The sequence below is a fragment of the Rousettus aegyptiacus genome, unplaced genomic scaffold (assembly GCF_014176215.1).
Source record: "Rousettus aegyptiacus isolate mRouAeg1 unplaced genomic scaffold, mRouAeg1.p scaffold_m13_p_4, whole genome shotgun sequence".
Taxonomy (NCBI): Eukaryota; Metazoa; Chordata; class Mammalia; order Chiroptera; family Pteropodidae; genus Rousettus; species Rousettus aegyptiacus.
Genome location: NW_023416307.1, coordinates 124,669,549 through 124,694,940, shown reverse-complemented (window position 1 = coordinate 124,694,940; position 25,392 = coordinate 124,669,549). Strand labels below are relative to the sequence as shown.

The 25,392-nt window shown below is 42.5% G+C and overlaps 1 protein-coding gene across 4 annotated transcripts in view; it reads left to right on the top strand.

Moving 5' to 3' along the window:
- The window catches only part of CLSTN2 (calsyntenin 2), a 559,410-nt gene that overhangs the window by 478,416 nt on the left and 55,602 nt on the right, over window positions 1-25,392 (top strand). The gene's annotated exons all lie outside the window — the stretch shown is intronic.

The window sequence follows — 25,392 nt, the reverse complement described above, 5'->3', positions numbered from 1 at the left end:
GGAATTCTGGCTCTGCAGCTAAAGATATGGTGGATCTCGGAATTCTGAAATCTGTTCCCAAAGTGGTGAATTTAAGGAGGGCTGATTCACTGAATACCTCCCAAACCACCACCAGACATGCTGTGTGGGGGGACTCATCCTCATGCCTGCCACAGCCCTGCCCAGAGGATGATGAGTCGGGAGACAAAGGTTCAGGAACTTGCCCAAGGTCACACAGCAAACCATGTCAAGCACCTGCCTTTTCCTTTAATGCTATGCTGCTTCTTTGGTAAACTTTTAATTTAAAATTTTAAATGTTTTCATTGTTAAATTTAAAATATTTTAATTTAGAGATCAGAATTATCACTGAAATGTAAAATGTTTATAGTCTTGATGAAATCATATGAAACTGTCAGATCTTCAGTTTGTTCAAGCTTCGTCTTCCTGGTCTTAGTCAGGAAGGATTTGCCATAACAAAATACCACAGACTGGGTGGCCTGAACAATAGACATTTATTTATCATGGTACTGGAATCCATGATCAAGGTGACAAGCAATTCCATTCCCCAGTGAGGGCCCTTTTCCTGGTTTATAGACAGCTGCCTTCTTGCTGGCATCCCTACGTGATGGAGAGAGCGAGCTCGGGTACTTTTTCCTCTTCTTCCTTATTGGATTAAGGCCCCACCCTAATGACTTCATGCAACCCTCACAACTGCCTAAAGGCCCTAACTCCAAATACAGTCATGTTGGAGATTAGGGCTTTAACATATGAATTTGGGGGAGTATATAATTCAGTCCATAAATTCTTCTACCAAAGAAATTAACATTAAAAAATGTAAAGGCTGCCTAGTGATGATCAAAGCCTCAGCTCACCCAGACAGTTGCCCTCCCTCTGAAAGGAGTCCCAGTGGGTAGAACATAGGAAACCTCAACTGTACTCATGCTAGCCAACCAGTGGTATCTATAGACTGGCCCGAAGATTCCTATCCCCTTGTTCAATTCCCCGTGTAGACAGAATCCTACCAGAAGTTTCTTAGATGTAAATCATTTATAGCCCAAAATGTGCATACCCGATAAACTCTCCTCCCCCAGGAAGCCATCCTGGGTCACCCTCCTGAGTGGTTTGCCTCTTCCCTGTGCTCCCCAGACTCCATGCAGAAAGCTATTCCGATACTCGCTGTACCCTAGTTACCCATTTATCCTGCCTTTCTGCTCACTTTGCTCCGAGCTTCTGGAGGGCAGGACTGTGTCTTGCTCTCTCTCTCTCTTGTTCCTCAGTGAATGTTGTAGCCCTGAGCACATAGTTGGTGCCCAGTAAATGTTTGCCTAACAGTGAATGGATGTCAGGATCCAAAGAAGGGGCAGGTGAAGTGAGGGAGGGGGAGAAGGAAGGAGAGAAGGAAAAGTCTTTTAAAATTTCCTGGCGATTAATTGATCTTTTGATCCTTTTTATGGAGAGTTTTAAAATTCTAAAAGTTTGACACTTTTAACTCTCTGGATCTCAAACACTGTTCAGTTTTGATCCTATTATCTTATTTCAGAGATCTTACTGAATTTAGCACCAGTACAGAACTTTCTGGCCTTGACCAGAAAGGACTAGAGCCAGTCTAATGTGCATGTGTATTCAAATACCTGACCCACCTTGGGGATTCCAGAAGCATAATAAATGTTGTAATGCCTGATTGGCCTCTACATTTCTTTATTCAGCAGTTTATTCTGAGCATAAACTGGGTGCCAGGCTCTGTGCTGGTTACCAGAGATCAGAAGCTAAATTAGAAACTGTTCTCCAGAAGTTTCCATGATAGTGGAGCAAACAAACATATAAACAGTTTATAATCCTATGCAGTGTGTGCTGGGGCAGAGGCAGGGGACTAGATGGGGACAGTCTGTGGGAGCCCACTCTCAGGCACTTGACAAGGAGGGCCTGGTAATGAGGGTGTGAAACAGCTCCTTATCCCAGGCCCTCAGAGTGGATAGCATCTGAAGAGGGTGTGGAGGGCTCAGTAGAGCTGGGCCGCCAAGCTGGCAGAGAGAAGAGCAGGAGGCCCATCTTCACGGAGCTGTAAGCTTCTGGGGTGGCAGGGCTCAGGGGTGGGGCAGAAGGATAAAACTTTGGCAGTTGTTAGGACCCAAGTTTGGAGGAGCAGGTGGAATTAAATCCCAAGAGGCTTTTCATATCATATTATTAAGTTCGTACTTTATCCCCAACTCAAGAATATAAAGCATTTTTCTTTTAATTCAAAGAAGACTGAGAATGTTAGAAATGGGTAAATGTGAAGGATGCTAGTATGAAATTCATAACATTTATCAAATTTAAGCAAATACAGCTCAAGCCAGGTCAGTCAGTGGGGCCAGTGGCAGGGGCTGCATGAGAGCCAGTGTCTCCCCTCCTCTCTCCACAGCCAGGCTGGGAGATCAAGCACTTGACAGATGCTGCCTGTGGGCACTGAAACCAAGGCATGATATGCAGGATGGTTTCCACATAGCTCTTCGGGAGTTGCCCAGGTAGGGAGGCAGTGGCCACCAAGAAGCCGTGTGCTTCTCGCAGACTAGCCCCTGAGCCCCATACCTCAGGTGGCCTTTGCCAGGGTGGACGGTAAATCCATTACCAGGCAGCTCTGGAAAATGCCCCTGACAATCCAGTACACCTCACTAAAGGGATCATAATGTCGAGAATGTCATTTTAATGGGATTTTTACTTATGATCTGCTAATGCAAATCCCTGGAGCCTGAAGTTAATCGTGTGCAAACCCAGACAAGAGCAGAGGAGAAGGCCCAGCTGCCAGCTCGCACAAGAAAGCTCTATTATTGGCGGCCCCTTCTGGCTTTAATATTATTTGGATATGGTTGACTCAGCATCACGAATTCTAATGCTTTTCCCTTTGGACCTGTTGGTGCTTGCAGGGAAACCTGCTGGTGTTTTATAGCATGTTTCCCTTATTGGAAGGCACAGCTTGAGTGACAGCCTCAATTGACCAGTAAACTCATATAAGAAAAAAAAAATGCATCTCTGAAAAATTGTAACAAGCACAAGATGCAGAAGTGGGGTTCATTCTGTTGGCCATTGCCTCTCTGTGCCCGAACTTATAACGGATACCAGAGAGAGAGAAAGGGGACACGACTCTGCCCTGGGAGAGCCCATGGCACTAGCTAGTGTGTGCACAGTTTAAGGACCTCAGGGAACCTTCCCCTGTAGAAATACCAACTCTAATAATTACGGGTGGGGAGACGCAACAAAAATGAGTGAAGGTGCCTTGCTGGGTGAAGGTTGGTCCTCCCTGAAGATTAAGCGACCACATATCTCCAAGCCACACAAGAATCCAGGCCTGGTGCTGCACTTTCAATTGTTCGAAAGGCGGAAATCATATTTTTATGTAAAATCTCCTCAATTTTTAATATGTTTACATTTTAAAACATGTCATCACACCAAGCAAATGTTCTGCAGTATATTTTTATACTCTGGTCACTAATTTGAGACCATAGATAAAAAAAACAAAAAATGAAAAACAAAACACTATTATTTTGACACAGAAAAACGACACAATAGCATTCTATTTGAGTTCGGATCTTCTTAAATGAGGCCCACTTTATAAACATCTCCTGTTCTCCAAGACCCCTGCCCCCTACTCATAAAGAATGCTGGACTTTCAGTGATAAAGCCAGAGGCAGGGCATGTCTAGTCCCCATCGGCCCCTTACCACACCCAGAGGGAAGAGGCGGGTGTGAGTGAGGCAGGGTCCCTTAGAACCAGGCCCCTGGTGTTGATGGTGATCTTCCTTCCTCCTACATAAAGAAGGAGAGTAAGTCACAGGCTTAGGTTCCCTCAGGAATAAGTGACTGAGCTAGCATTTGAGCCAAATGCTCACATTTGACTCTGGCCAAAGCCTTTGCCCATTCTACTTCCATAGGATTCTAAAGCTCCTGGAAGAAGCTGCATGTGAATAAATCCTTTATTCTTGGTGAGGAAAGAGTGTTAGGATGATGCAGAGTCAGTTTACTCACATCTGTTCTTTCAGCCATGCTGGGAGTCAGATGGGTTAGTTCAATCATTATTATAGCCAAGTGCCAAGGAGTTAATTGGAAAATGGTCAGTGCAGTCCAGACCAGTCATCTTAATGAGCAAAATAATTGGGCATTGCCAGCACTCTAATTCTGCCGTTAGAGACTAACTCTTAGATACATTGGCCGTGTTTCCTCCAATGCAGTGACACCACCCTGCTCACGGTCCTGCCCTATACACTGGCCTCCAGTGAGACCCACTTTTCTTTAGGTACTCGTGTCCCAAACAGTGGGGGAAGGATGTCTAGAACCTCCTTTTTCTCTCTTGTAAGCAGAATACCAAATGCTTTTTCTAAGATGCCACCTTGCGAGGTGGTTCTGAATGAATAATGGATGTGGGGAGAGCTACAAATATAGTGAGTGACTGTCACTTCTTGATTTCTCTGTAATACATAAGGGACCCTTACGAGCCCTCGTTTGTCTCAGAGTCCCTCTCCTTGCCTCTTTTCATCTCCAAGAGCTTTTAGACATTTGGGGAGAGGTGGCTTCTATGGCTTTATGGTGTTGGCGGAGGAGGGTCCTTGGACCCACTTAGGGACACTTAGTCCTCTTGAGTCAGGACTATGAATGACTGGATTTCCTGCTTTCTGGAAAAGTCACTGCTGACATCGTTAGCTCATTTTTTCTGTTTTCTTTAGAGACGGTACCAACGTATTGCTTGAGCTATGCCCCCTCCACTTTGAAGACCCTTAGGGTGACAGCTTTTCATCATGCCTTTCTCTGCTGCACTGATGGCCTTGATCACCTCCAGGCCATGACTCCTCTCCCGAGTTCCTCAGGTTCCCCCGTTAGCTACTTGTGATAGACAGAATCATGGCTTCCAAGGATGTCTACATCTTAATCTCTGAATCCTGCAAATATGTTACCTTACATGACAAAAGGGTCTTTAGAGAAGTGATGCAATTAAAGATCCTGAGAGATTATCCTAGACTCTCCAGGTGGGTTCAGTGTAATCATAAGTGTACTTACAAGAGGGAGGCAAAAGGGTTGCAGTCAGAGAAGATGTGACAGTGGACGTGAGGTGAAGTGGAGCCACGAGCCAAGGAATGTGGCAGTCAGTATGAGCCGGAAAAAAAGACAAACAGAGTTGACACTTGATTTTAGCCCAGCGAAACTCATGTCAGATTTATGACCTCCAAAACTGTAAGATAATAAATTTGTGATGTTTTAAGCCACAAAGTTGGAGGTAATTTGTTATAGCAGCAACTGGAAACTCAGTGAGCCTTGGGGAAGCCTGGAGCTGCCTCAGGCTCGTAAATCCAGCCACCTCTCATCTCCACATAGCCTACTGAGGCCACCCTGGGCCAGACTTTCCAGCAGACCAGAGATTCAGAAGCAGCGTGCAGTGCCTCGCGCCCTCTGCCCCAGGTCTCTGCAGAGCCCCTCCCTTGGAGGTGTGGCCTAGGAGGGAGGTAGGAAGAGGCAGTGTCTTCTAAAATCCCGCATTCTCTGCTTGCTCCTTGCTTTTCACCGGGCCTGCTTGCTTGTCACAAGCCTCTGGACAAGAGACAGATTTAGCCTTTCCTTCTCTCTAAGTCAATATTCTTCTTCTATCCCAAGGTGCCCACCTCCTCACCAGCCATGATAAGTAGAAAGGTAACTTCTGGGAAGAAACACTAAGCATGCTGTGATTGTTTCTGGAAACGCTAAAGCAAACTTAGAAAATCCTCCTCCTCCTGACAGAGCCTTATCTGGGAGTGGAAAGTTGACAGAGTCGATACACAAATGAGGCTCTCTAGATAATACCTGCCCTTGCCGTGAAGCACAGAAACCTGCCTTCCTGGAAGGTGCCCTCTCAAGCGCACATCTGGCTTAGCTGTGCCTTTAGGTTTTTTTGCCCTCAGGGTTTGCTCCAGGCAAGAGAAGCCTCTTGGCTCCAGTGAGCATAGTCCAGAAATGAGGCAGCACTGTCGCCCTGGGAGCATCTCTTACCCTAGAGGGGCACAGGAGCAGCCAGGTTTGGAGGTGGGGAGCACTTCTGGGTGGCCCCCTGCACTCAGGAGTCCCAGGGGAAGCAAGCCCCTTGCCCATAGCAACGACCTCCACAGCGCTCCCCTCATTGGCTTGTCCTCCTTTCCCGATTCAGTCTCTCACTTCATCTTTTCTCCTCCCTGGAACTCACCTCCCAAATGAACTCTCTGCTCTGGTTCACCCCTGCAGCACAGGTAAAGTTTCTGGTCGGTCTACAGTAGGCAGTTAACAAATAACGACTGCTATTACTACTGGGAAGAAATAACAAAAGTCTGCAGAGTTCCAGAAGCAGAACCATGACTGAAAGGAGGAAGTTACCAGGAGACCAAAGTGAAGTGAATAAAGGGAAGGAAGGGAAGTGTAGCCAAGTGCAGGTTAGTGTTGCCGCATGTTCGTGGAGCTGATCATAGACCTAACTAGTAGTAAGATCTGATGGCAAGTACGTAATTCCATTGTGTCATGTTGCGCACGTGGTCTCCACAAACCCACCGAGGGTTTCCATGGACTTGTTTATGAAAATGTCCTGAGCCATTTGCTTGAAAAGCTGATTTCTCAGGGCTTTCTTGGATTCCATTATTACTCAAAGGACTTTCTTTCATTCTTCTGAAGAGCCTGTGCTAAAGAAGAATCCAAGCTCTTGGTGAATTTAGAGCTGCAGGAATGTCATTATCTTCCCTGTTCCAATCTCACTAGCTTCTGCCTCCTTCTCATCCTTACTTGAAGCATAAAGCTAAGCAACTGTTGCGTTTAAACAAATCAAAGACACTAATTATTCTACATCTTTCTCCCTTTGCTGGCAGATCTGGCTCCTTTCTGGTCTCTCTTCCCCTGACCAGCACCTGCTCAGCAATTCCTTTGACTCCTGCGAAATCATTATTTGTGTTTTAACTCTTACATCTGCCCAGAGGTGACAAATGCAGTTTTTCAGTAGATATACTATGATACATATTTAAAGTCAGTGTCTCTCACTTTACTATCAAGAACAAGGAAATCATGGCAACACAATTAAAAATATTTAGTAAATCAAATTACCTTTTCACTTATAAGTGAAGATGCTTGAGCGTCGGGGTCGTCCCAATGGGAGCAGCATTAACTCAGCTATGGCGTTGACTGTGCCTTACGCCTGCCTTTCTAAACTGCTTCAAGAATTGGGGTCCAGTAAGAGAAGGGGGAGGCTCCTCTTTGGCATCAAACCCAGATGTCTGCATTCGTTACGTGAAAGATATTTTTCTCTGTAACTTCCACACTATGGAAAGGCAAAGAATTGACAAAATTGAATCTTGATATATAATGACAAATTCTAATGCTCATTGCCTAGGCAAAGGCACAGATCACTGAGAAGTCCCTATGTAGTAAGGATAATTAGAACCAGCATAACTTTATTTCTTACTTTGTGCCAGGCACTTTCTTTTAATTCTAACAGAAATCTTTCAGTTTAGGCATAACACTCAAGTTCAGGATGAAGACTGAGAGACATAGCAGGGTGCTTTCTATCCTTCTTATCTAATAAATGGAAGAATCTTGAATATGACCTCAAAGCAAACATACTCCAAGAGGGTGAAAAGCACCATTATTGACTTGAGAGAATTTGCAACTGTAGGGATGACAAGATGACAAAATGAACCAATATCCATGCTGGTACCTAAGCATTTAGAACAGGCATGGATGTCCATCCAGAAACAGATTTCAAGCTCAAATTATCAAAAATCACATTTTAGCATCTTTTGAAAAATAAATCAGCTTGCTCCTGAGGCAGTGATGAGAGAGTTGTTCATCCCGTAAACCAAGATAAGACAGTGGAGTTGACGTCCCAAGGAAGAGCACTCCTTTGAGGAAGTCTTGCTAGGTAATTACCCTGGAGGCCCTTGGCATGAGATTAATTTGCCCTATCTTCCCAGCTTCCTCCCAATCTCCTATGAGTCATCTGTTTCCATCATTAATGTCTAAACATGCAAATATTGCTGCACTTATTGCTCATTAGTTTAGCTAAAGGAAGTGCCCTTTAATTACGCTTTTAAATAATGAACCTCCTCCATCACCTTGACAATCAATGCATATTTAGAAGGAAACAAGCCCTCATTATAAAACAGCTACTTTCATCCTTTGGTTACCTTAAAAGATGGTAGCTTTCTTGAGGCAATAGAAATGGGAGTCTAAAGGCAAACAAGCCTTGTGATTGCATTAAGTCTTCGTAGCTGTAGGTGTAAGAATGGCAAACAGTTAGCCAGTGATATATTACATGTTAGGGAAAGAAGAGAAACTAACATCTTTGAAGAGGCTATTGTGTACCAATCCCTAAACTCATTGATTTACATGCATTAAGTCTAAGCTGCACAGTTACTTTTGAAGTTATTTCTTACTCCGTTTTATAGATACTGATATTGAGACTCTGAAAGATTAAGTAATTTGCCTAAGGTGTTGGACCAAGTCCACCATTCTCCAAAGCTCCATATTCTGTTTTGTTATGTTTATCTTGTTGAAAAGTGTTTAAATAGCTTGGCAGAATTGGGTGTCCTCCAAGTCTTCACTGTATTTCTCCATCCGTTGGTCTCAGCAGGAACTCAAAGGAATAGTTTACTTTTATACAATTCCTAGACACAAGCACACTGTACAACATTATGTATGCACCTATCTGCATAGCTCTGAAAAATAAAATAGAATGTGCTATGGGCAGGCAAGTATTTTCCACCATCTGACTAGGCCAATCACCTATTCATCTTTTAAGGCCATACTAAAGGGCTACATTCTTGATAAAAACTGTCTTCGAATTCCCTCTACTACAAAGAATTGATCTTACTTCCATAGGATCCCAGAATTTTATCACAGCATTTTTCACACTTTAGTACCCTTAATTGTTTTTCGGTTCATTTCCTGCACTGCACTGGAATATCATGCTTTTTTACCTTTTTAATCTTTAGCACAGTATCTAAACAAATATGTGTTCAATAAATGCTTATTAAATTTTAAAAAATGAGTTCTTATCTGAATGTCATATTCAGCTATCCTACACTGTGATTTCCAAACACTTGTCTATGGACCTACCACTGTCAGTTTGACTATCTAAGTACCATCTGAGGGATATTGAAAAAAACTTCCAGAAAAAACAAGATATCCTTTAACAGGTCAATGGATAACCTGTTGTATATCCATACATGGAATGCTTTTCAGTAATAAAATAGAACAAACTATTGATTCACACAACATGGATGAATTTTAAAAATATGATGCTTAGTCAAAGAAACTAAAAAATAAATACTAAATACTGCATGACTTCATTAACATGAAGCATTTATGAAAAGGCAATTTTGTAGGCAGAAAGTCCATCAGTGGTTTCCTAGGGCTTGGGGTCAGAACAAGAATCAACTGCAAATGGCCACAAATATTTCTGAGTAATAGGAACGTAAGAAACCTGGATTGTGATCATCATTGCACAACCTTATAAATTTGTTGAAAATTGTTGAATTACAATGAGTTAATTTTATGATATATAAATCATACCCCAATAAAGTTAGTAAAATAATTTTTAAAAGAAAAGAAGGAAGGAAGGGAGGAAGGAAAAAAAGAAGGAGAAAGAGACAAAAAAAGTCACCATTTTTAAGTTTTCAATGTTATAAGATGAAGTTCAGCAATGCCGGAGTGGCTAGAAACTTAGGGAGTTAATACCAGAAAGGAGGGTGATACAAGAAGAGATTTCAAAATCTGAATTTAAGTTTTCCTAAAATCCCTTAAATCATTGGATGATGCCTAACCTGCATACACACGAGGGAAACTTCAGGAACCCAGGAAAAGCAATAGCAGGAAAGAAACACACACACACACACACACACACACACACACACACACACACAAACTGAACAGAGATTTTAGCTACTACCCACTGCAAAGGAGACAGATTTTGGAATTCTTCCAAGGTAGAAGGACCATATAAAGCCCTAGAGAGTTCCAGTGAAATACCAGAAAAGACATATGTGAGGAGTAAAGATTACATTCCAGGATTTAAGGGACTGGCCCAGAATTAAGGGTAAACTCAAATAAACATGCCCTGTAGTATAAACCAAACCCTACAGGTACAGGTACAAGGTGATCTAGTACTTTAACAAAAATCAATGACAGAATCCAGAATTTCTACAGTGTAAAATCACAGTTTCTAATAGAAAATGTAAATCATTATATATGTATGAAACACAAAAATGTGAGCTCAAGTCCAGAGCAAAGTCATTCAAGAGAAACAGACCCTGAGATGACACAGATATTGGGATTAGCTGAAAGTGATTTTTAATCAGCTAATTTAAATATGTTTAAAAACTCAAAAGAGTATCATAATGAGTGAACAAATAGGAAACATCAGCAAAGAAATGGAAACTATACAGAAATGTAAATTTTTGAGTGGAAAAATACAAAATCTAAAACAAAAGTTTGGACTAGCAGCATATTGGAGATAGAAGAAGAAAGAGTCAATTAACTAGACAGGAGATCAAAAGAAATTGTCCAATAGAAGAACAAAGGGGGGCAGAAAGATTTCTTAAAATCTAGAGGAGGCGGGTGGAAGAGATAAGAGAGAAGAAAAGTTTCAAAAGGACCAAAAGAGAAGAAGATTAAATGAATGAGACATAAAAAGATTAATTGAAGAAATGATGGCCGAAAAATTCCCCAAATTTGGTATGAAACATCATCTTAAAGATTGAATAAGATAATCAAGCTCCAAACTGGACAAATAAAAAACAAACAAACAAACAAACAAAAATACCTTATCACATTTTCTTCAAATTTTTAAAAACCAAAAATAAAGAAAATCTTGAAAGTGCCCAGAGAAAAATAAAGAAACACATTACATATGTGAGAATACTATGAATTACAACTGCAATTTTACTAGAAATGATGGAGACCAAAAGACAATGGGATAACAAAAGACTTCTTTAAGATAGAAAGGAAATGATAACAGATGGAAAAACAGATCCACAAGAAGAAAAGAAGAGCACTAGAAATGGTAAATATGTGAGTAAACTATAGAAGACTGTCTTTCCTTCCCTCTTAATATCTTTCATTGACCATGACTTTTAATGCAACAATTTTAACAGTGTATTTTGGGCATATAATATATGTTAATTTAAATTACATAATCACAATAGAACAAATGGTAAGGTTGGTAAATGGAGATACGCTGTTGATCATTCTCATGTTTATGTGAAGTGTTACAACGTTAACTCTAAGTATATTATGATAAGCTAAAGATGCATATGAACGAAGGCCTAATTTAGGCTGGAGACCATGAAGTTAAAGGAGTGCTCAGGAAAAAAAAATGCAAGCTCAGGATGTTGTAGGTTTCTTGCAGCAGACCAGAAAAATAGGCAAAAGTGATGACAATGGCAAAGAACAGTTGATGGTACATGAGCCACAACTAGGAAAGTAGAAATTAAACCTGGACTATCTAACTAATGCTTAAGGAGCATACTGTAGAGTTGGCATAAATATGAAGGAGAAACCAATCTCACCTCCCCACACTGAATTGGAATTGGGCACAATATTTAAGAATGTAAGATTACTTGTTTGCCATGAAACAGCGTTCTAGAGGGCCAAGAGAAAAAATTTAGAGGTTCAGATTTCAGAAAGTAAGCAAGAAAATCAACAGGGATAAAATGGAATTAGAAGAGTTACCTAAAATGCGGGGTAGAAAGGAAGGTGGAATTTGCTACTCTCAGGGCTGTAAGCAATGGTATCAACCTTGTCTCTGTGTGTCAATCATGTTTTTTTCTATATTTTTTCTATATTTTCTATATTTTGACATCTTGGGGCATTGTGGACCCAGGGAAGGACTGCTCCTTCCAGGGTTAGCTCATTACTCTAGAGAGTAAATGACTTTGCCTACGAATGTGCCTTTAATATGCAAACCAACCACTCCGGATTCCATACCCCCAACTCCTTCCTTATATTGAGCTCCTGCAGATCAGAACCCTCTTCACTTGCCCTAAATCACCTCAGGGCCAGGTACTGGACAACTAGGGACCAACCACCCATGTAGCCCAGAGCCCACTGAAATTATTCAAGCTAGTTAATCCTAAACCTGTTCTGCTCGTTTATGCTGTTTCATCCATTTCTTCCTTAAAAAAAAAAAAAAGCACATTAAAGCCTCCTACTCGCATTCCATTCACTCTCTCTGCCTCCTGGACAACCCTGGTCCTCCCCATGTGGCCTTGCATGGTGTACCGTACCTCCTGTTTTTAGGGATCTCTAAGTATAAAAACTTCCTCCTTCATGACAGTCAATTCTGTGTCTATGTGTCTTACTCTACCAGCTCAAAACAAATCTTGGGTACATTTTAAAACAGTGTGTACCTAAGGCCCTAGGGAGCTAGAGGTCTGTGCTGTGTGTGTTGTCTGTGTAATAGGCCTACCTCAAAGTGAAATAACCTTTTTTCCCTTTTTGAACAGAAATACCACTCTTTGTTCAAATTGTTTATGCTAGTCATGAAAGTGAACAGAGTGAAGAGTTGTGTATAAGTAATCATTTTAACCATGAATTAGAGACTAAGGGGGAAATTGTAGATAGTCTTCATGAACTGATTTCAGAAATTATTCCTCATCTGTACCAAGAGTTTCCCATATTTATTTGGTATTACTTTGAATCCTCATCTCTCACCTCCAGGCCTTTTGGCCATTTTGCCATCAAGAGCCAAACCAGCTTCTAAAAACAGCTGCCAGTTTCTCTCTAAATTCTAAGCTAATTAAAGGCACAAACATAGTCAGCCTTCCCTCCTCTTTATCAGCGGAGATGAGTTGCTCTTCTTTCTAACACTGTCCTGCATCCAACGTGCAAAATCAAACAGGGGACAGTGCTAGGGCCATCCCCGCACCTGACCCCACAACTCCACATGCCTTCTCTTTGCAGGGGAGGTGGCGACTTCCCGTGTGCTCATGGGAAAGAGAAAACTCCTTTCTCTCTAACAGGAAAATCTAACATCTCCCTTCTTGATATTCCATGAAATGTTAGATACTAAGTAGCCCTTGTCCTTCTGTTTAGGCTTCCCTAGAAACTGAGAGCTTGGTATCAGCTTGCAACGTGGTCTGCTTCTATTAAAAGAGCCAAATATCTTTGCATCAAACATGACTTTGTGCAAAGGTTTCATTATAGTCAGAAATATAAGGGGACAATGAGGCTTTAGCTATGTGAGCACAAAGCAGAGACACTCTTATTCCTGTTATCTAGGCTCAAATAAAAAGTGAGCCTATAATTGAGGTACAGGGAAGTAGTGGTCCTAGGGTCTTTGACAGGTACGGGTGGTTAGTCTGTAGGGAGCGGGCAGCCCAGGCCAGGAGTCTAAGGTGTTGGCAATAGAAAAGTACAAATTATAAGATTTTTAAAAATTATTTTGCCAACTAAAATAGAAAAATTGATTTTACTTAAATGAAAATACCAAGTATGGCAAGGGTACATTACATACATGCTGCTAGGGACAAAAATAAATTGGCACAACTTGCAGGGGGATGTTCTGAGGCCCGAAGTCTCTTTCCCAGGTGACACATGAGACTTATAGTCAAATACCCATGGAGGAGGAAAAACAACTGTACTTGGAGAAAATATAAAGCCTCATGAGGCCAGAAGAGAGTGTGTACAAGTGAAATCATGGGTTTTGAGCAGAAACTCTGGCAGCCCTTTAGTCTGGAAACTTAGGGATATTACCCAGCCCCTTCAAGTCCCCATGTCTTCATCTGTAAAATGGGCTATGTGAGTTATAGATAGGTATGTAAAGTACCTGATTCATGTTAGATGATGATAAATTACATTGCTTTATCTTTGTTATTATTTTTACCTTGCTTTGCCTGTACTGGAGAATAGAGTCTTGGCTTAATCAGTTTAAGTCTCCTGGAGGATTCTGGAATTCTGGACTATATGGAAACAAAAGGCCATGCCCTCTGGTGTACTTGGCTGTAATGGTAGCCTGATTTAGTGGCTAAGTGTATAGGTTTTTCAACCTGATTTCCTAGATTTGAATCCCAGCACTGCCAATGTAGCTGTGTGGACTTGGGAAAGTTAGTAAGTTCACTGTGCCTTAGTTTTTCCGCCTGTAAAATGGGATAGAATAACACTTCATAGGGTTGGGAGGATTAAATGTGATAATACAGCACACTGCACCCCGTGTAGCTTTCTGCATTAAGGGGCTAACGAGAAGCCTTCCTCAAGCAACTAGTAGAGTGGACCCTGCAGGTCTGGCCGGAGCCTTCTCTGGCCATCCCAGGCTGCTCTGAGACTTTTCAGTTCCTGCTTCGAGATCCTGGTTTCCATTGCAGTGTTTCTGACCTTTGCTTAAGCCCTGATTCAGTGCAGTCTAAAGATGTTAAAGGTTTACATCTTTTCTTCCGAGGCTTTGCTTCCTTCTTCCCCTCGGCCCAGTGCATTGTCAGGGCATGGGAGCCTCGGTTGCTGCTCTGTGGACCATATGCGTTCCACACCAATCGCTTCTTCTCTGTGTGTGCCCCACCTCCATGGCGATGGGACTGGGCTTTTAACCTTATCAAGGAAGGATCCCCTCCTATTAAGCTGGGGTTGTACATGAGTACCCCTTGGTGCCTGTATGTTAGACTCATCCCTAAAAGAAACAGCTCATGGGCAGTGCTGTAGAAACGTTTGTCAGCCAGACCAGGGACTTCCCACTGACTTTCGTTCCAGAACCCTGAGGCTGAGCCACAGAGAAGGTCCTCATCCTTATTGGCTGGACCTCCCCAGGACCAGTTCAGAATGTGCTATGTCTTGAGCAGGCTCTTGGCTCTCCAGAATAGGATTCTGTGACTTCCTCCCTTTCGGTTATGGGCAGTCTGTTCACCAAGCAGCGTCGTGGACTGAACATTGACACCATCATCGGCTCAGTCACCATGGAGCAGACTCCATGCCTCACGGGGTCCCACAGCCCAGCCTGTCCAGCCGTGATGCAGGCTTACCTGTGGCTGGGAACATTTGTGTTAATGGCTGGTTAAAGAAGCCAAGGAGGCTTCCTCATTACACTTTATTACTCAGGCTGCCCATTTCTGCATTTCATCTAATAACAACTTATCTAGGGAGAGCAAGAACATTTAAAGTCTGTTCATTTAATAAGATTTTATTACAGTCTTAACCCCTGCAAGTTATGTGTCCCTAATATACTTAAGGCTTTTTATCTGTGGAGTAAAGCATAATTGGTCACTTAAAATCATGGAAAATATACCTTAAGCCATAACCAGGGTAAGTGTTAATTCGTCTTGCCATGACTTCATGTGTCCCACCAGCTTTCTGCTCACTCAAGTACCTTGGTGATCCCTCTAAGGATATCACTGAGGCCACAGTACCACTGTCTGGCCCACACACATATTCCGAATGCCCGTTTCACCCTTGCCCCAGGCCTGCTAGTGTGGTTATACACCACTGGTGTACAGGAAAGCTAATCGTAGCCAACCTGTAATGAGCACTTAAATGTCTCACTGAAATCAATTCATTTAAATTTGGGATAAGGGATGATATTAGAAATACGTGAATGGTTTTTTTTTTTTAATTTCATCATTGTGCATTTATTTTAATGTATAAACGAAAAAGTAACTCATAGTACAACCATGATTTCAGAGCTATGAAATGATATAAAATTATCTATTTAAGTCAGTTTATTTAAGTAAAACTGAGTTTATTTAAAGAAAAAATATTAAGAAGATGATAGTAGAAGAAGCATGTTAATTTGTACATTTATTTAAGAAGTACTTCCTTTAAGTGGCTACTAAATGGCAAGAATTGTTTCAGACCCCAAGGATACATGGTGAACGAAGCAGACAAAAATCTTGAACCTCCAAAAGACCCAAACAATCACTTCACAGAAATTATCCAAATGTCCTGTAAACACATGAAAAGGTATTCAACTTTATTAGACATCAGGGAAATGCAAATTAAATCCACAATGAGCCATATTAAGCATCCAGCGGAATGGCTAAGAAATAAAAAGAGAAAAGGAAAAAGAGAAGATTTGGCAGGAATGTAGAACCACTGGAACTCCTGCGTGTTGCCAGTGGGAATATAAATGTACAACTACCTTGGAAAAATGGCAGCATGCCCAAAGTAGACCCAGAAGTTTCCCTCCTACTTGTCTCCCCAGCAGAAACACAGACATACACTCACTAAAATGCATGCACGACACTTGAGAAACTAGTGGGTCTCAGAAAATGCTAATTGAATGAATTAAAATCTGTTCTAGAGCACTCTGCAGAAGCAGATGAGCTGTTGTCTCTGTCCTTAGTAACCCAGAGTGGATTCTCATCATGCCAGGCACTAGGCACACAGCAGCACTAAATCAGAGATGGCTCTTACACTCTGTGGAAAATATAGTCACCCACCTTAACAACCAGGAGGTCTTTGCCTTTTGCACTCTGCTCAAGGAAATTTGGTTGAATGCATACCAACATGAATGAGCAACTCTTGTTTATATTCTAGAACTTAATTTATGTAGTTATATAGTCTCTCTCCAGGAGAGCAGGAATCTTGTCTGTCTTATTTCTTGCTGAGTCTCCCAGGACTAGAGCAGCATCTGGCTCAGAGTAGGGTCTCAGTGAATATATGCTGAATGGATGGGTGGGTGGATGGGTGGATGGGTGGATGGGTGGAAATGAACGTAAATGAGAAGACCTCAGGACTCAGTAGGTACAGTCTGCTCCCACTGGAGGCAGGGGCTTCCTACCATGTACTGATATTTCACGAAGAATTTGGCAAACTCTACTCATTTCTGCTAAGGACACTCAGCAGCAGTTTGAATTGTTACAGTCAACCATGGAGTTTGTTTTTTGTTTTTTACTTAAGCTGTAGATTAATATTTCAGGAGGACATGATTCTAATTTACAGCCAAGACCTTTGGTTTAATCAGGAAAAAAAAAAAAAAAAGAAGTCCGTGAACATCATTGGCTTGCTCATGTTTTCCCGTTGCACTCCTGGCTGGGCTTACCTCTTTGGCCTTTAATTATTCCATTCTCTCACATGGCTTTATCTCTGACACTTCGGGATGAAAATGTGATTTGCTATTCAGAGGTTTCAGCAAAAATCACACTTCAGTCAGCAAATTGAGAGCCTGATAAAGGAAAAGGATTGGGGAGAGGCTTTGAAAGGATGTTTGTAAAGTGTTTTTAATTAAATCTGTGTTATTATTTAGTATGGTAGAGAATCATTTACATGCATTACAGGGTTTGTTTGGAATCTCAGCCGTGCTGTTCTTAGGACTATAACATTAGTCATGGAACCTCAGGGCAATGTGACAAGTTTGCTTTTTCGGTCAAATACTCTGTGAGCAGCATCAACTGTGGGTACCTGCTTTATCCTAGGCATAAAACTAGGTTCTGTGAGGGGTCACACTGAAATACTTGGCAAAGCTCCTGGCCTATCATATCAGGGGCTAGATGACATTGTCAGGTCATAATAAAACAAAAGAGGGAAGTAGAGGGAGGGGTAAAGGAATCAACACTGTTGAGCCTTTCTCTCTGCTAGGATCTGCTCTAAGTGCTTGGCATTTACCCTTTTTGTCATCACAGCAGTCTGCAAAGAATCATTGTCCCCATTTCACAAACAAGAGACCTGAGGCTCAGAGCATTGAAGTGGCTTGTCCTAAGCCGCACAGCTCCTTAATCAGTCTCTCTAAAAACCTGTATTCATTCTACTACAGCAGTCTTACCTCCTGGAGAGGCCCGGGGGCTTGCCCCATTGTCAGAAGGCTGGCGTTACCCACAGCTGTGACTCGCGTTGGCCATCACACTACCTAAAGGAAGAAGACATGTCCATAGGCTCACTCCCCACCAGGAATCTCTGCCTTTATTAAGCAAACTTTTCTGACCCCTAGACTAGAGAACCTTCTATTAAAATTCTCACTTTCTCTGCTCTTCCTTTAAAGCACCTCAAAATTTAAAATATATAGTTGTTTTTTTTTTTTTTTTTTGGTATGGCTATTTGTTTAATATTTGTCTCCCCTACAGATTGTGGATTTCATGAGGGCAGAAATCTCTTCTGTTGTGGTTACCACTGAATCTCCAGCATTAGCACAGTGATAGAGAGAATTTCCGGAAACAAGATAAAAGGAAGGAAGAGAGGGAGGAAGAAGGAAGGGAGGGAGGGAGGGAAAAAGGAAAAGAAAAGAAACGAGATCCTCTTCTTTTAGGAACCCTCATGATTACTATACCATTCTCAATATTCTTTTCTCTGTAATTCTCTAGCATTCGTTACCAGTAAAAAAAAATAAAGCAGCCTAGAGTTTAGTTATTCTTCAAACTGATGGAAAAATAAAAAGATTAGCAGATCTCAGCCCTCAGGATCCCCAAACCATGGAGCCCTGAGCTACTTTGAGGGGTCTTTGAATTCCTTGCCCTGCCAAGTACCTTGCACACATAGCCTCTGTGTACTTCTGGATTTCAAATGCTATGGTCATTAATAAAATCACATATTCGTGTAAATGTAAATGGTAGCCTTAGGTCATTATTTTATTCTCTCAGACCATGGATATTAAAACAACTAAATGTAAACCCCAAAATGTTTGAAATTAAAAAGAGACCCTCGTTGATGAAAAACATGAGAGCCACAACTCAAAATACATTTACCGAATACCTCATCCTTAAATTAAGACAGACCATCTGAGAACCACATTGTACTTGGACTTCATCCCAGGACTCCTCTCAGAATAGTTCTATCAATAGCAATTTCTACTGAACATTCACTGTGTGGCTGGGTGTCATATTAAGCACTTTACATGCATTATCTTATTTATTCTTACCATGATCTATTTTACAGATGAAGAATACTGAGACTTAGAGAGTTTAATTTGCCCGAGGTCACACAGGTAGTCAGTGACAGAGCTGGCGATCACAGCCAAACCCGTGCCGCTTCAAAGCTCTTGATGTCAGCCGCTGCACTATACTATCTCACTAACTCCATGTTCTTAATGGAATACAGCTTGATGCTAAACTTTCAGACCACATTGACGGGTGTTATAAGAACCAGCCTCCAAAACTCGTTATTAGATTAATAAAGGATGACGATGATGTCTCCGCATCACACAGTATCTTCTACTGAGAGCCCACAAGAGAGATTTCTGTCTGGACACAGTATAAGTAAAAGCTCTGTTACTGTTTAACAAAAGATACCTTTTCATTTTATGAGCATGGTAAGACGATGTGACTCATCAAGTTTCCTCTTTGTATTGACTTCTTCAAAGCTTAGATTGACTGGCCACAGCCTCTGCTAAATAATGTAGACCCTTTCCGCATGCATTTAGGAGACAAACCACATACACCCCCAAAACAAGGTGATGGGCTGGCTATTGGGTTCTACCTTTGGGAAGTCCATCAGTGGACAGCAGCCGCGCCAGCCATGCTGAATTATTTGCCACAGTGGAAGCTGGAGCCAACGAGTGGCCTTGCCCCCTCCCCACTTTCTCCCTCAAAGAGGTGGTGCTGAGATCTCAGGTGGCCCATAGAGGTGTCTGACCAATTTTCCTACTCACGTTTTCCCTTCCATGACTTCTTTTTATTTCCTGAGGTTTTTTTGGTTTTGGGGGGTTTTTTGCTTTTTTTATCGTGTATTGATTTTATCCTCACAAGGCACATTCAGTCTGTCTTGAATGGGCCAGGGTATAAATAAAATCCAACAATTATTTGCTGTGTGCTAATCTGGTCTCTCCATTAAGTCATATCCTGCAGGGACCCCTATCTCTTTTATCCCCAAGAGTGTTAAAGTGGGTACTTGAGGATGAATCGACACAATTGGTAGCCTCTCTTTACACAAGATAGCCTTGAAATCACATTCCATGCCAAGCATAAGGCTTTTGTTTCCTTAAGTATTTTTCTCCATCTTGGTTACATTTGTCATTGGAAACCCCAAGAATTAACAAGGACAGCAGTGTCCTTGAATCCTTAACACTGAAACTGTCTCTGGCATCATGGTCACTGGATGAATGTTTTTGCACTAACCCAAATAATTAACAATTATTATATAATCATCATCATCATCATCATTTATTGAGCATTTATCATATACTCAACACTGCCTTAGCTGGTTTACCTTATTTAATCGTCACATAACTCAGCTCTTGCTATCTGCGGCTCAGTTACATGATCTGATGAGGAAACCTGATTTTTATGATAATGAATTTTGCAAAAAATATTCGCATTCCTTCCAGACTCTGAAAAGGCATGGAGGCCTCGTCAACCCCATATTGAGCCCTTAGAGGATTTGCTGCTTCCAGATGCTTCTCTTTCTCCTGATGCCCTTGGTGTTAAGGTTTGCCTTTTCACTGTGTGATTCACAGCCCCATCTACTGACTGCAGCAAAAACAATATACCTTTCTGGAACTCAGCAGCAAGGCGGTCTTTAATTTCCTAATGTCTTCAAGGACCCTAAAGTGTGATTAGTTTTACTGGACCTTGTAATTAAATGGTCAGCCTAGCACATGGGAAGGAGGATGCCTCAGGCTTGGGCATTCTTTTCTTTCTCTTTCTGGGCCGAGGGCCTGAGAACTGCAACCTAGGAAACAAAGACCCACCTCAGTGCTGAACTGACCCTGTGGCCTGGGAAGCTGCGGCAGCATTTAGAGATAGAGAGCCTGGTCTTTGTGCAGGGCAGCTCTGCTCAATGGCAGAATTGCCTGTGCCGTTGTGGGTAGTAAAATCCCTCCATCTCCAAATGTTTGTAGCTAAATGTCTCTGACTGGCCTGGTTGGTGCCTGAAGTTTCACCCTTGCCATTCATTCATGGGTACAGATAGCCAAAGCCACTTAGAAATGCAAAGGTTCTCTTCGAGGGGAAGGCATGGTGTGGAAATCAGGGCATTTCCAGGGGAGTCAGAAAGGCTCAGTTGAGGGGCCTCCAAGTGGGGGATCAGGAATGCAGTCAGCTTGTGATCCCTAGGGATTCTGGACATAAATGTCACCTTATTCCCCGACTCAGCATAACACATAGGCAGTTTTTCTAACTGAATATCAGAGGCTGGTCCAAAAACAGCCTTGCTGATAATCGCTTAAGGGCCCAGAAAATATAAAAACATCTGGGAATTGAGAAAACGAACCAAGCAAAAAATAACATATATGTAGCATATTTGAAAATTAGGAATACACCAAGAATATCTGCGAGGGAGAGAAACTTCCTAACAGGGATGTGCAATCTCACCATTGAAGTTGGATTAGAGTCTTGCATCTAAAACATGGCTTATGGTAGAGTGTGAGAAATTGGATTAAGAGTGTGGAGTCTGTTCTCATTCGATTAGTGTTGTGTTGTTACTGATAGTTTGGTTTTTGTGTTTCTTTAGTTGGTTAGAAACCACCAGCCAAAGAAGAAATGCCGTGGTCTCAGTCCCCACACTCCATAAACTGCCTCCAATGAAATCACTGTACCTCTGCAGGCCTTACTTTTTTTGCTTGTAGAATTCATACAAGACTCACCCACTTATCCTCCCATGGACCCTGAGGAGAAAGTGGATAATATTGTAGAGTACTTTGAAAACAATAAGGTATCATTTCATCAATGGGAAATGATCAGTACTGCTGTCTTTAACGATGGCTATTAAAAACCTGTTATTCATACAAATTAATCTTAAATCTGGTGAGGAATGAGGTGCGTATAAATAAATAAGGTCTAAATTAATAAGTTTAAAGGAAGTAATGATAGTGATTGAGGACCAGTCTTGCTCCGCTCACTTCAAGTGGAGTATTGGGGTAAAAGAAAGGACCCTCTAACACTGCTTTATGGACTGAATCTGGCCGCTGAGACAGCTAGCCCTTCACTTAACTAGTCTGGTGCAGAAGGTGCCTCCTTCCCAAATCAATCAATCAATCCCCTCGCCCACCTTGCCTTTGCCCTCTCTCTCCCCGCTGAGTACTGACTTGCTAACTTGCCTGAAATTTTATTGCTTCCTCCTTAGGCTAAGAGATTGAAGATCCAATCCAGATAGGGATGTTTCCAAGAGCAGTTCCGATTTCTCTAATGCCCTTTGCAGGACATCATCTCCCAAGGCCACCACACAAGGACAAACACCTAGCATCAGTCCTTCAGCAAACTTGTAGGAGAAGCCCTCCCCTGCCTGGTCTAAGGATGCTTAGAGATTAAATGAAATGCTTCTGGATGCCTCATCTCCTCTACCGAGGCGCTCCAATCTCCCACAGTGCCTACTTCTATTTGACCTGCAGGAGTCCCAACCAGACAAACTATTCAATTTCACATTCAATAGATGATTGTTTTTTCTTTCTTGAGTGATAGTATCACATAGTGGTTTAGAGCAGAGCTTCTCCAACTTTAAGGTGCATGCAAATCACCTAGAGATCTTGTTAGAATGCAGATTCTGATTTGAAAGGTCTGGTGGGTTCTGAGAGTCTAGTTTCTAACTAGCTCCCAGGTGATACCTGTGCTGTTAGCAGATGTTGAGGTTACTGATTTGCGGTTAACGCTTTGAGTAGCAAAGCTTTCCAGCAAGGCTGTAGACACAAGCTCACTATGTGACCTTGGGCAAGTTATTTAACCTCTCTGAGCCTCAGTTTATCTGTAAGAGTTGTTGAGAGAACTAAATAAGGCAATGCATGCAAAGTTCTTAGTCCAATGAGTGGCACAAAACAGATCAGAGAAGGCAGTACTCATAGTAAAGGTGACTACAGATGACGAAAGGGAGCCTTCTCCTAAGTGGGCCTTTCCCTGGCGAGACGTTTCAGAAAATTCAAAAAGTACGTCTTTTAGTCTTAGTGATGCCTGGGCCCAAGGCCAACCAATTCCATGTCTCTGAATAAAAAGACTTGTAGCAAAAGAACGCACCTCGGTCCTGCATTTGCACAAGGGGTAGACAGATGTCAGCTACTGAGCTCTCCACTTCACAGTGCACTGTTCCTGTGGGCATTTCAGGAAAACATGCTCTTATTAAATAGCATTTACTTCATGGGAAAACTTGACTTTGGAGAGATTTGATAGGTCTCTAGCTGTGTTGTATGTTGCCAGCCAAGCCCTTTTAAATGTATTTAGTAGATGAGATTCTTGTTTGTTTCTTTACTTAAAGTGATCAAAAGGTACATATAACGAGAAACACTCTTCAAAGTACTCAGGGGATTCAGAGGCGAGAGCACACTGCGTGTGGCCTTGGAGAAGGATTTGGGGATGGGAGGGCAGTGGAGCAGTGTGGAGAATGGATTGTGGAGCCACGGAAGCTGGCCCGGGTGGGCTGAGTAGGGTAGAAGAAGTAAGGCAAGGAGAGAGGAGCGTATAAGTGGACCTGCGCAGTTCAAACACTTGTTGTTGGAGGGTCAACTGTAGTAGGTCCCCAGGTTACCCACAATTTCTGTCTGACCTGGCTACAGATCGAAGGTTCCCACAACTCACCTCCTTGGATTCTAGAGTGGCTCGCAAAACTCAGGAGAACACTTACTTACATTTACCAGTTTATTAAAGGATAGAGATGGACAGCCCCATGACAAGATACATAGGGCGAGGTCTGGAAGGGTCCCATGTGCAGGAGCTTCTATCCCTGTGGAGTTGGGTGAACCACCCTCCTGTTATGTGGATGTGCTCACCAACCCAGAAGCTCCCCAAACCTCACACTACTGGGATTTTTATGAAGGTCTCGTCATACAGGATTACTGACTGTCCTTCCAACCTTCTCCCTAACTTTCGGGGGGGATGGTGCTGAAAATGCCAAGCTTCCGATTATGGCTTGGCCTTTCTGGTGATGGGTCCCCATCCAGGAGTCATTCAAGAACCCACCAAGTCAACTCATTAGAACCAACACCATTCCTTTCACCCAGGAAATTCCGAGAGATTTAAGAGCTTGATGTCGGATGCCCCTATCACTGAGGAAAGTGCAAAGGTCTTGAGAGTTGAGTCAAAAACTAGGAGTAGAGATATATATAGAGAGAAGGATAGATGGAAGAGTCCCCTGGTGTGAAAATTCCACTTGGCAAATACCCACAACAGCGTAGTCTTAAGATCTTGGGTGTTTTAATGGATTTAAAACTGCAACTGTTCCCTAAAGATTTCTACAAATTCTCCCAAATTTCATGAACTGACTTGTTGTTCAAAGAAAGTACCCAGTTTCTCTGTTGTGTAATTCCAAGCAGAGACACCTGTTCACAGGCCTTCCCTGGAGGCCCCTGTGAAATGCAAATCGGCCTTACCACAGACGCGGCTCTGCAAGGGAAACAGGTGATTCACCGGCAGCTACAAGGGATCTTTCCTGGAGTGGTAATGTGATGCTCACGCCAGCCAGCTGACAGCCTTTAATTACAATCCGGCAATCCAAATTCCACCAGAGCAAGATCAGTGCAGGAAGCCGGTGTGGCGGAGGGTCCCAGCTCCATTTGAAATTCTCACTCGTCTCAGCTGCTCCACTGGGGAGCTGACAGGCACACACCAGGCGGACATGTGGCTGAAGGCAAGGCCACTTGGCTTCATGGCGGCTGTTTTAAGGAGCCAGTGCCTGAGGAAGTCCCATCAAGATTTGAGATGCAGGACACGCTTGCCGGATGTCCCGTGCTTGTGTCTTTGGAGATGGAAACACTTAAGCAATTCCATTCAGGATCAGCCCATTTTTCCAGAGGGGCAGGGTTTATTACTTGAATTATTCAGGGGAAGTTTATTCACCAGCACCGAGATAGGAGATATGTCAACTAAATTATAATTACGTTTCTCTAAAGACATCCACTGAGATTCCTCTTTTTTTAACTTACAAGAAGTCAGACTGTATTTATGGAGAGCCAGCCTCAATATTCTGAGTGGCAGGATGAAAAATTAATTTTCTTCAAATACATTACTGAATAGTTAACTACATCTCAGTGGCCTGTTTGTTTAATATATTAGGGTCCTCTTCAAAGAGCTTATGATTTATTCTCATCTTTGCCAAGAGATAACTTTCAAAATCAGAGGGCTGAGGCCAGTAAACAGGAGTTCTGAGCTTCAGCGCTGCCTCCAACAAGCTGTTTCCCCTTGAGCAAGTCCCTGCTGCTCTCTGGGCCCAGCAGGCTGGTGGAGGCTCCAGGGGACCCTTCTACCTACTCTTCTGCAGCTGCGCACAGTGGTCAGCCTCCCTGAGTGTGAAGAGGGTGATGTGTGACTGCTCGCTGCTTTTTATGTACCTAATAAGGAACAAGAGGAGGAATTAAGCACAGAAAAAAATATATTTACACCAAAGTATTTCCTCCTGCCAATCCATGCTTCCCTGCCATGTCCCTAGGAAACTGAGAGAGCCCTGTTAGGAGATGCCTTCTTCCTCCTGCTTAGTCCTCCCTCTCTTTGCTTTAGGTATGGAGGCCAAGAGCCCCTAGGACAGGGCATCCTCTTTGACCCAGCATGAATCCCCACCTCTCTTTCTTCACAAATCTCTCCTGCTGCTGCTGTCTGTGTCATTGGGTCCTTTAAGCACTCCCCTTACTTTC